Source organism: Lagenorhynchus albirostris, chromosome 1 (assembly GCF_949774975.1).
Source record: "Lagenorhynchus albirostris chromosome 1, mLagAlb1.1, whole genome shotgun sequence".
NCBI lineage: Eukaryota > Metazoa > Chordata > Mammalia > Artiodactyla > Delphinidae > Lagenorhynchus > Lagenorhynchus albirostris.
The window spans coordinates 74,807,313-74,818,354 of NC_083095.1; positions in this window are offsets into that span (position 1 = coordinate 74,807,313).

An 11,042-nucleotide genomic window follows, 5' to 3' on the forward strand; every position below is an offset into this window, starting at 1 on the left:
ACAAGAGTGAGAGGCCCGCGTACCGCAAAAAAAAAAAAAATCAGTTGAGTTTCTATATGCTAATAAAAAAGTATCAGAAAGAAAAATTAAGAAAACAATCCCATTTACAATTGCATCAAAGAGAGCAAAATACCTAGGTATAAATTTGACCAATGATGTGAAAGACCTGCACAATGAAAACTGTAAGACACTAATAAACTGAAGAAGAAACAGACAGAAAAAATGCTGTTATCTGGCATTGGAAGAATACTGTTAAAACGTTCATTCAGCCAAAGTACTGTACACATCCAATTCAATCTCTAACACAATTAAAATAGCATTTCTCACAGAAACCAAACTAACAATCCTATCATGTGTGTGGAACCAAAAAGGACCCCAAATAGCCAAAGCGATCCTTAGAAAGGACAGCACAGCTGGAGTCCACTCACTCCATGACTCCAAACTATACTATGGAGCTACAGGAACCGAAACAGTGTGGAACTGGCACAAAAACAGGCACATGCACCAGAGCAATAGAACAGAGAACCCAGAAATAAACCCACACGTGTGTGGCCAGTTAATTTATGACAAAGCTGCCAAGGACATACACTGGGGAAGTCCCCTTAATAAATGATGCCAAGGAAACTAGATCCCACACACCAAAGAAAGACAATGGGAACTGTCTACACTGCACACAACACTACCTGAAATCCACAATATTCCACATGGAGCCCTTCCTCTGCTGGCTCCTCTGAAAATGGACCCCCCTCAGCAGTCAGCCACATACAAGAAGCTTCTCCCCACTTTCTCTTCACCTTTTAACTCTGGTGGTGCCTCCCAGCCAGTCCTGAAGACAGTGGGCTCGTGTCTGCATGGGTGAGGCCCAGTGTTGTCCAGAAACTGAAGCTCCAGTGTGTCCTGTCCTCCCATCAGTGTGGACTCGGCCAGGCATTGTCCCAAAGCCAAAGCCCTGGCGAATCCCAGATCCAGTTCAACCAAAGTTGTGATGCTTATTGGCCTTACGGAGTCCACATGTTATTGAGACAGCGTAAGAAGATTACATTAGGAGCCACCATCTCTTGAATGCCATGGATGACCTGGCGTGCAGCCCCGAGGGTGGCGCTGCTGAGGCCATGGGCGGAGTGGGGGGCAGGGGTGGGGTCAGACATCTGGCTGCCCTCCTCTTTGGCTCCAGGACAGCTCACCGACTGCGGAGTTCCGGCCCTGTGGGGACCCGGGCTCCATTCCTGCTTCAGGTCAGTCCCCCTGTGCCAGGATGCTTTTAATAGGTAGTGATGACACAGCTGGCTATCCACCTGGAGGATGTAACCTTCCTCTGTGTAAACAAGGACTTTGTGGCTCTAGAGAGACAGTTTCCTCTGTCTTGGTTATTTTGATTTCATTTGAGACTGGTGGAAATGAAACACAATTTTATTTTCTTTTAGCTTTTTATTTTAACATAACTTTTGATTTATAGTCAAGTTGTAAGGAATTCCCATATATCCTTCACCCAGATTCCCCATATGTTAACAATGTACCACATTTACTTTATCTTTTTCTCGCCTGACATATTTCTCTTAACATAAGTTTAATAATTTCTTAATATTTATACTACTAATATTATATATTAATATATACAATACTAACAGTACATATAATCTAATACAGCATAGTGAGCTTAGTACATTAAATAGCCTTTCATATTTCCTGTCCATATTTCTGTGGTCATCTTGAAAAAATTTTTAACATAACATAACAGACCATACTTTGCAACTTGCTGATGTTCCCCTAAGATTTCTAAAATCGAGATCCACATCCTGGCTCTCTCTCTCTTTTCCCCTTACAGTTTAGTTGAGTGAACCGGTCATTTGTCCTATAACATGCCCACAGTCTCTGCTTACTCTTTGCATCCTTGTGGTGCTGTGCAGCCCATTCCTCTGCCCCTCTGTATTCCCTGAAGACTGGTTGTTTGATGTAGAGTCTTGATCAGATTCAAGTTTGATTTTCTTGTCAAGAATATTTCATACTGTTGTATTCTAATTCTTTCGTACTTTCTTTAGTAGCTGGGATACTTCCATAAGGAGAATATTCATCAACTATTTGGTTATGCTGTCTAGATTGTTTTTAACTTTTGCAGAAGGGAGTCAATGAATTATGGTACCTAGCTCAATAATTAAAAGTTGTTTGGGCTTTTTATAGCTTATGAAGAACCACATCCAAATACCAAGCAGGAGTTCATTGGCAGATCAGATTTACTGGAAGTGATTCACAAATATCATTAATAAACTATTATTATCTCCTTCACTTAGCTGTGCCTCATGACTTCACCTATTTAACTAAATCCAGTTCATGATTCTTGACATACTTTAAGGTATTCATTTAAAATGAGTAATGAAATAATTTAACAGTGAATCACCTTTACTTATGTATTTTTATATTGAATAGCAGGAAACCAACAGAGAAATTTGTCACTTTCGTTTGAGAACACAGTTAAATTTATTCTTATTTGACTCTTCCACCCTGGTTGATTAACCAGCTGTGTTTAATTTGAAAGCTTTTGAAATTAAGTTTATCAGCACAGAACAAGGCATTTTATAGTACAGTATCTGGATTTAAAAGTGTTTTAAGTCCAAGGAGATTATTTTTACAGCTTTTCATTAGAGCTAACTCTCTATAGCTGAAAACTACATTTCCAAGACTGCAGCATAACTAGTATTCTGGATGAAATCTAGATTTTGTATATGCAGAATACAGAATCTGGAGCTGTGTTATGTGGGGAGAGTGGCAGGGCATGAGATAACCATGTTCCAATATGGTTCCCGGCAGACAGTGTCACTTTTCCTGCTCCAGCAGCTTCCTGCAGTAGAATTGGCAGTGCACCCCATCACAGCAGAGATAGTCTGGCTAAGCATTCCTGGAAGTCCTGCTTAGATCCTATTCTTCCATTCCTTCCAGTGACTTTGTAAACCACACACAAAAAAATCACTTTCTGTTTATACCAATTTGAATGATTTCTGTTATCTGCAACCTATTTCTCACTAATAATAAAGCTATTGATTTTTGTATATATATATTTTTTGATTTTTGTATATTATCTTTGTACTGAGCCATCTTACTCAATTTATTTATTGCCTGAGATAATTTTCTGGAAGTTTCCAGTTAAAAATTGTACAGTTGTCATCTCCTCTTTGCTAATTTCATCCTGATTTCTCTTGAATATTTGCACCATATATTGTAGGCAATAGTGAACATTTTGCGGTTTTTCTAACTTTAATGGAAAGCTTCTAGTCTTTCCCAGCTGAAAATAATTCTGACTTCGGAGATTACAGATATGTAATGTTATGAAGGTATTCATCTTTTTCCATTTTATTAAGAACTTTCTAAGCTAAAAAAAATTAAGAATGTAAGTTGGTTTTTATAAAAAAAGTTTTTCAACATCCATGGAAGTGATTAAAAGATGTTTCTCTTTTTTTCTATTTGTATGATGAACTATATTTATAGATTTCCTAATATCAAATTGTCTTGCATTCCTTGAAAAATCCCACTTGGTTATGGTATCTTATTTTTTTTAATGCTTTACTGGATTCTTATTGTGCCTATTTTGTGATTTTTGCATTGATACTCATAAGTGAGTAGTTTTCCTTTTTTTGTACTAGTTTTTCTGTTTTCCTATTGATATAATGCTTGCTTTATGATAATAATTAGAAAAATTTCCTTATTTTCTGTGCTTAGTTCTGTGAAATTATCTGCATATGGCGATTTTTGGCAGGGAGTATGTAGAGGGCAACTCTGACAACTTTATTCTATTCTACTTCTGTACATTTAGATTTCCCATCTTTTCTGGGGTCAGTTTTGATCCATTTCATACAAGTTTTCCAATGTATTTGGATATATGTGAGCAAAACCATATATATATATATATTATGTCTTTATATATACATATATGTATATTTCTGCTGTATCTGGTTATTTCTTCCTTTCCTATTTGGTGTGTTTGTGCTTTCTCCTTTTAAAAAAAGTTGGGCTCACTAATAGTTAATCTGTTTAGTTGATTTTCAAAAATCAGTTCTTGTATTTGCTGTTTTTAGTTATAAAAATTTATTACTTTGTGCTTTTCTCTATATTCCTTCCTCTTAATTTTTCTTCCTAATTTATTGTTTTGCATACTCAAGTCATTAATTTTTATTCTTTCTTGTTTATAAGCATTTTAGGCTATGAGTTTTCTCCTGAGCATTTATTTAGCTATATAATTCCATATGTGAGGTAATAATAATAATAGTGGTAAATAAATCAGCCTCTCATGAAAATAGTTTACAACTTTACATTAACACAGTCTTCTGAAAATAAACATTTTAAACACATATGGTTTCCTATAACAAATATTTTTAATTTCAATGTTACAAGACAACTATCCATGGAAGTATTTTTTTTTAATTAATTAATTAATTTTTGGCTGTGTTGGGTGTTTGTTGCTATGCGCGGACTTTCTCTAGTTGCAGCGAGCGGCGGCTACCTTTTGTTGTGCTGCACGGGCTTCTCATTGCGGTGGCTTCTCTTGTTGCGGATCACGGGCTCTAGGCACGAGGGCTTCAGTAGTTGTGGCATGTGGGCTCAATAGTTGTGGCTCTCGGGCTTTAGAACGTAGGCTCGGTAGTTGTGGCGTATGGGCTTAGTTGCTTCGCGGCATGTGGGATCTTCCCAGACCAGGGCTTGAACCCATGTCCCCTGCATTGGCAGGTGGATTCTTAACCACTGTGCCACCAGGGAAGTCCCCATGGAAGTATTTTTTAAAAACTCTTTCAATAATGTGGGAATGCTCCTTGGTCTTTTTAGTTGACTGATTCAGACAAATGCTCAATTCTGTAAGCACAAGATCCAGGAAAAACATATGTAGATGTCGCTAAATGTTCGAGTAACTGATATGTAAATATTTTTACTGTCTTCTTATCTATCTAACAAGACTCAATGGTTGGTTTATGACTCTCTATTTTCTTTTTTTTTCACATCTTTATTGGAGTACAAATGCTTTACAATATTGTATTAGTTTCTGATGTATAACAAAGTGAATCAGCTATATGTATACATATATCCCCATATCCCCTCCCTCTTGAACCTCCCTCCCACCCTCCCTATCCCATCCCTCTACGTCATCACAAAGCACCGAGCTGATCTCACTGTGCTATGCAGCAGCTTCCCATTAGCTATCCATTTTACATTTGGTGGTGTATATACATTAATTCTACTCTCTCACTTCATCCCAGCTTCCCCTCCCCCTCTGTGCCCTCAAGTCCTTTCTCTATGTCTGCGTCTTTATTCCTGTGCTGACACTAGGTTCATCAGTACTGCTTTTTAAAATTCCATATATATGAGTTACATACGGTTTTTGTTTTTCTCTTTCTGACTTACTTCACTCTGTATGACAGATTCTAGGTCCATACACCTCACTGCAAATAACTCAGTTTCGTTCCTTTTTATGGCTGAGTAATATTCCATTGTATATATGTGCCACATCTTCTCTATCCATTCATCTATTGATGGACATTTAGGTTGCCTCCATGTCCTGGCTATTGTAAATGGTGCTGCAGTGAATATTGTGGTACATGTATCTTTTTGAATTATGGTTTTCTCAAGGTATATGCCCAGTAGTGGGATTGCTGGGTCTGGTCGTTCTATTTTTAGTTTTTTAAGGAACCTCCATACTGTTCTCCACAGTGGCTGTATCAATTTACATTCCCACCAACAGTGCAGGAGGGTTCACTTTTCTCCACATCCTCTCCAGCATTTGTTGTTTGTAGATTTTTTGATGATGGCCATTCTGACTGGTGTAGGATGATGCCTCATTGTGGTTTTGATTTGTATTTCTCTAATGATTAGTGATGTTGAGCATCTTTTCATGTATTTGTTGGCCATCTGTATGTCTTCTTTGGAGAAATGTCTATCTAGGTCTTCTTCCCATTTTTGGATTGGGTTGTTTGTTTTTTTGATATTGAGCTGCATGAGCTGCTTGTATATTTTGGAGTTTAATCCTTTGTCAATTTCTTCATTTGCAAATATTTTCTCCCATTCTGAGGGTTGTCTTTTTGTCTTGTTTATGGTTTCCTTTGCTGTGCAAAAGCTTTGAAATTTCATTAGGTCCCATTTGTTTATTTTTGTTTTTATTTCCCTTACTCTAGGAGGTGGGTCAAAAAGGACCTTTCTGTGACTTATGTCATAGAGTGTTCTGCCTATGTTTTCCTCTAAGAGTTTTATAGTGTCTAGCCTTACATTTAGGTCTTTAATCCATTTTGAGTTTATTTTTATGTATGGTGTTAGGGTGTGTTCTAATTTCATTCTTTTACATGTAGCTGTCCATTTTTCCCAGCACCACTTATTGAAGAGGCTGTCTTTTCTCCATTGTATATTCTTGCCTCCTTGTCAAAGATAAGGTGACCATATGTGCGTGGGTTTATCTCTGGGCTTTCTTTCCTGTTCCATTGATCTATATTTCTGTTTTTGTGCCAGTACCATACTGTCTTGATTACTGTAGCTTTGTAGTATAGTCTGAAGTCAGGGAGCCTGATTCCTCCAGCTGTTTTTCTTTCTTAAGATTGCTTTGGCTATTCTGAGTCTTTTGTGTTTCCATACAAATTGTAAAATTTCTTGTTCTAGTTCTGTGAAAAATGCCATTGGTAATTTGATAGGGATTACATTGAACCTGTAGATTGCTTTGGGTAGTATAGTCATTTTCACAATATTGATTCTTCCAATCCAGGAGCATGGTTTATCTCTCCATCTGTTCATGTTACCTCTGATTTCTTTCATCAGTGTTTTATAGTTTTCTGAGTACAGGTCTTTTGCCTTCTTAGGTAGGTTTATTCCTAGGTATTTTATTCTTTTTGTTGTGATGGTAAATGGGATTGTTTCTTTAATTTCTCTTTCTGATCTTTCATTGTTAGTGTATAGGAATGCAAGAGATTTCTGTGCATTCGTTTTGTATCCTACAACCTTACCAAATTCATTGATTAGTTCTAGCAGTTTTCTGGTGACATCTTTAGGATTTTCTATGTATAGAATCATGTCACTGGCAAACAGTGACTGTTTTACTTCTTCTTTTCCAATTTGTATTCCTTTTATTTCTTTTTCTTCTCTGATTGCTTTGGCTAGGACTTCCAATACTATGTGGAATAATAGTGGCAAGAGGGGATATCCTTGTCCTGTTCCTGATCTTAGAGGAAATGCCTTCAGTTTTTCACCATTGAGAATGACGTTTGCTGTGGGTTTGTCATATATGGCTTATTATGTTAAGATAGGTTCCGTCTATGCCTACTTTCTGGAGAGTTTTTATCATAAATGGGTGTTGAATTTTGTCAAAAGCTTTTTCTGCATCTATTGAGATGATCATATGGTTTTTATTCTTTTTTCTTAAAGCCTCTTTATCAGTGTTCTCCCTTTCCTTCAAGGCAGTTTGTTACATTGTTAACTAAGGCTTATGGCTTTTGTTTTTAACCAAGATCAAATTAGTGAATATCAAACTTATATATTTCTGATTTCAATGTTATTATTTTATGAATGAATTATTTTAATATTTCACCTTGAGTATAGTTATTAATTAGGTTTCTTGTGAATATTTGAAACTTTTTCCTGTCTTTAGAAATGTCATCTATCCATAGAAGCATAGATGCTCACTAAGAGTTAAAAATTTGCATCAGATGGTGGGTTTGGGGTGCTCATTGTACTATTTTTTTTATGCTTTCCTGTGTATTTGAACATTTTCATAATGAGAAGCTGGAAAAAATCAGATCTATTTATATAATTATAATAGACATCTAAGAATGCTTCAGAAATGATCAAAGAAGAGAGGGAGCTGGCCATTGGAAGGGACACAGTGGCTGTTTGAATTATAAGCAGACAGTTGTTACCCTCTGTTGTTTTTCCTCATGGAGAGTGGAAATGCTCTGGTGTGTGACAGGAAATATTTAGATTGGGTAGTAGAGGGAATGGCCTTCTGTAGGAGACCATGCAGCTGCTTCCCCTTGCTTGTCTTTAAGAGCTCCATAGATACTCTCTGTGTCACATGGTGGAGGTGAGGTGGCTATCCCTTTGGTTGGAGAGAGAAGACAGTTGAATCGTTTCTCAAACAGACCCAGGGGCAACTGCAACTCACATAACTGTATAGGGTTAGCCAGGACGGTGTCCAGTGCCCTGAAAACAGCAAGGGTGTAGATCAGGTTCTGCCTACAGTAGACCTGCTGAGCTCCACAGATTCCCTCTGTGGATTAGCCTCTGCCTTGTATCTCACCCAGAGCAGTTCCGTCAGAACTCTGAGTACAAGCCAGGGAGGGGCCCTGGAGTTCACAGAGCCCAGCTCTTTACTCTTCTGGGAATGAAGAGTTCATACCAACCAGGCACTTAACAAAAGTATGGGATTTTCCAAGAGAAACAATCCTTATGACATTGGTCAGGCAAATTTCCCTGACAGTAAAAAGTCATTCACAGGACTTCCCTGGCGGTCCAGTGGTGAAGACTCCGTGCTTCCACTGCAGGGGTCACGGTTTCGACCCTTGGTCGGGGAACTAAGATCCCGCATGCTGTGAGGCACAGCCAAAAAGAAAAGCAAAATGTCATTCACCCAAAAGATAGTTGGTGCCCACTATATCCAGAGCCATACTGAGACTATTTGGGCTACAGGATCGTTTCCAGAGTGCCATGTATTGTAACATCTAGGGGGACGGGTTCTGGATTCTGACCTGGTTTTAAATCCTGACTCTTCCATTAACTAGCTATGTAACTTTGGAAGCAAGTGCCTGTTGGTCTCTGTGCCTCAGTCCCCTCCTCGGTGGAGTGGGTTTCAGGATTGCAGCACCTAGCTCATAGGGTCTGCTTAGAGGATTCGGGATAACATGTTTGAAACACACGTAATAAATGTTCAGTAAATGTTCACTATTGTTATGTAGCCTGGTTGTGTTGCATCCTCTTTGACAAACCCCATGCTCTTCATTTTCCAACCACTCAGCTACCTTAAACAGACCCCAAGTTACCTCAGGGCTGAGAAGCAGCTACTCTTGGATTTTCCTGGTTACCCAGCTGGAGGGGGTTTCCAGGCTCTCAGGAGCTTCTTGCCTTTCTAGCTTCATCAGAACCATTACATTCTCAGCTGAGAGAACTCTGACCCTTGCTATTGGGTTCTGTGGGTGAGGGAGCAAGAGAACCACCCTGTGGCGATGGCCTTGGGATCTGTCCTCCTGTCCTTTCCTTTTGAGCTATAGGTGTAACTGTGGGTGATGAGATTCATTTAGCTCCACCACGGGCAGCCCCAGGGGTCCTGCTGTATTAACCTTCATCTACATTCAGGAGTAACATCCCTACCAAGGCCTGGGTGTAAGTCATTTTTGGGAGACTTTGTGACTCCATGTGCATCTGGTACATAGATGTGTTTGGATGGTTTCCCGGTTTCTGTGGAATTTTGAAACTTGGAGACCCAAGTATGGATTCACTGAGGGAAACTTTCCTCTCTCTGGAGTGAAGTTGTGGAGCTTCTCTGGAGACGCATTACAACATTGTGATAATAAGGCCCCAGCCACCTCAAATCCCTTGGCTGTTGATTGCTCTAACTTTGAAGCTGGAAGTTTGCCCTTTTATCCCCCAGTTGCAGAGCACAGCAACTTTGGGAAAGTTTAGTGAGTCTGGTTGAGGGAGTGAGGGAAGAATGGCAGGCAAGGCCCTTCCAAGGGCTGGATCAGTGGGGTTATGACCATGGGCATTGTGTGGCTGTGATGGGTGGGAGTGGTCCACGTCCAGGAGCTACAGGATGATTCCTCCTGTGTCCCTTTCCTAGGAGTCTGTGTCTGCCCCTCCACCTCTTCATCCACTGTGTCCACTGAGCTTGCCCACCCAGAGTGGCCTTCTCAAAACCTGGGCCCATCTCAAGGCATGGGCCTCCACACCTACAGCCTCTCTCTGTCACCTCTTTAGATGGGCTTTTCCTGTCCATCATGTGTAAAACAGAGTCCCTTCTTATCCTTCCCTGTCCCCTTACTATGCTTATTTACTTTTATTCATAACACTACCTGACATTTTATTTACATATTTATATTTGTCTGTCTTCCCTACTAGAAGGAAAACTCTATGAGGGCAGAGACTGGTGTGTTCATTGCTGTGTACTCTATACTTAGAACAGGCTTGGCACAGAAGAGGTGCTGAATAAGCATTTTTAAATGAAAACAAGAAAGCAAAACACCTCTTTCCCAGAGGAGTCTTTGCACAGAGGAGAGTAGCTGTGGGATCTGGGCAGAAGAGGAGCTGTGCATTTCTTGCAGCATTTTTCAGGGGTTTTGGGTGTGAGATGCAGGAGTACCTTTTGAGAAGGGGATGTGAGGCATGAGAAAACCAAGGGTGAATCATTTAGAACAATTCTCATCCTCTTGGGATGATTGGTCTCTCTCTGAGAATGATACCAGTTGACTCGAGATGTCTTCAGCACCTTTGATTACTCCACTGAGGTGAGCGTAATATGTTCTCATCCTTGGACCTCAGGAATGGGACCTAAAGTAATTTGAAGTATGGAGGATGAATACTCAAGAATATAGGCTTGCTTCCAGCCAGACAGGACCATTCCTTGTTTAAAGCACCGTTACCCTTGGTCTTCCTGCTTTTTCTCCTGCCATTTCTCCTAACAGGAGTGCTCTTCTGCTGCTCCCCCTTTCCAGCTGCTACCTCCTCTTCTAGATCAGGTTCAGATTCTTCTTTTGTGAAGCCTTCCCAGCCATCATGGGGAAGAGCAACCTTTCCTTCCTCTAAACGCCTTTAAGTCTTACTGTTCATGCTTTCATGACATTTGGCCATAAATGATTTGGGGGCAACTCAGGTACTAACTAACTAACTAACTAACCAACTAACTAACTCTGAAGTCTTTGGCTTCTCTAGTCTCCAAAGGTCATCCTTCCCTTCAGTGTTCAAAATCACAAAAGTCCAAGCTCGGATCCTGATCCACCACTAAAAGTTCAGCTGTAGACTGGTTCCCCACCCATGTAACTCCCAGAGGATACTTACATTTTCTGCCTAGCCCTGCTGGTTCTGGAGTTCTG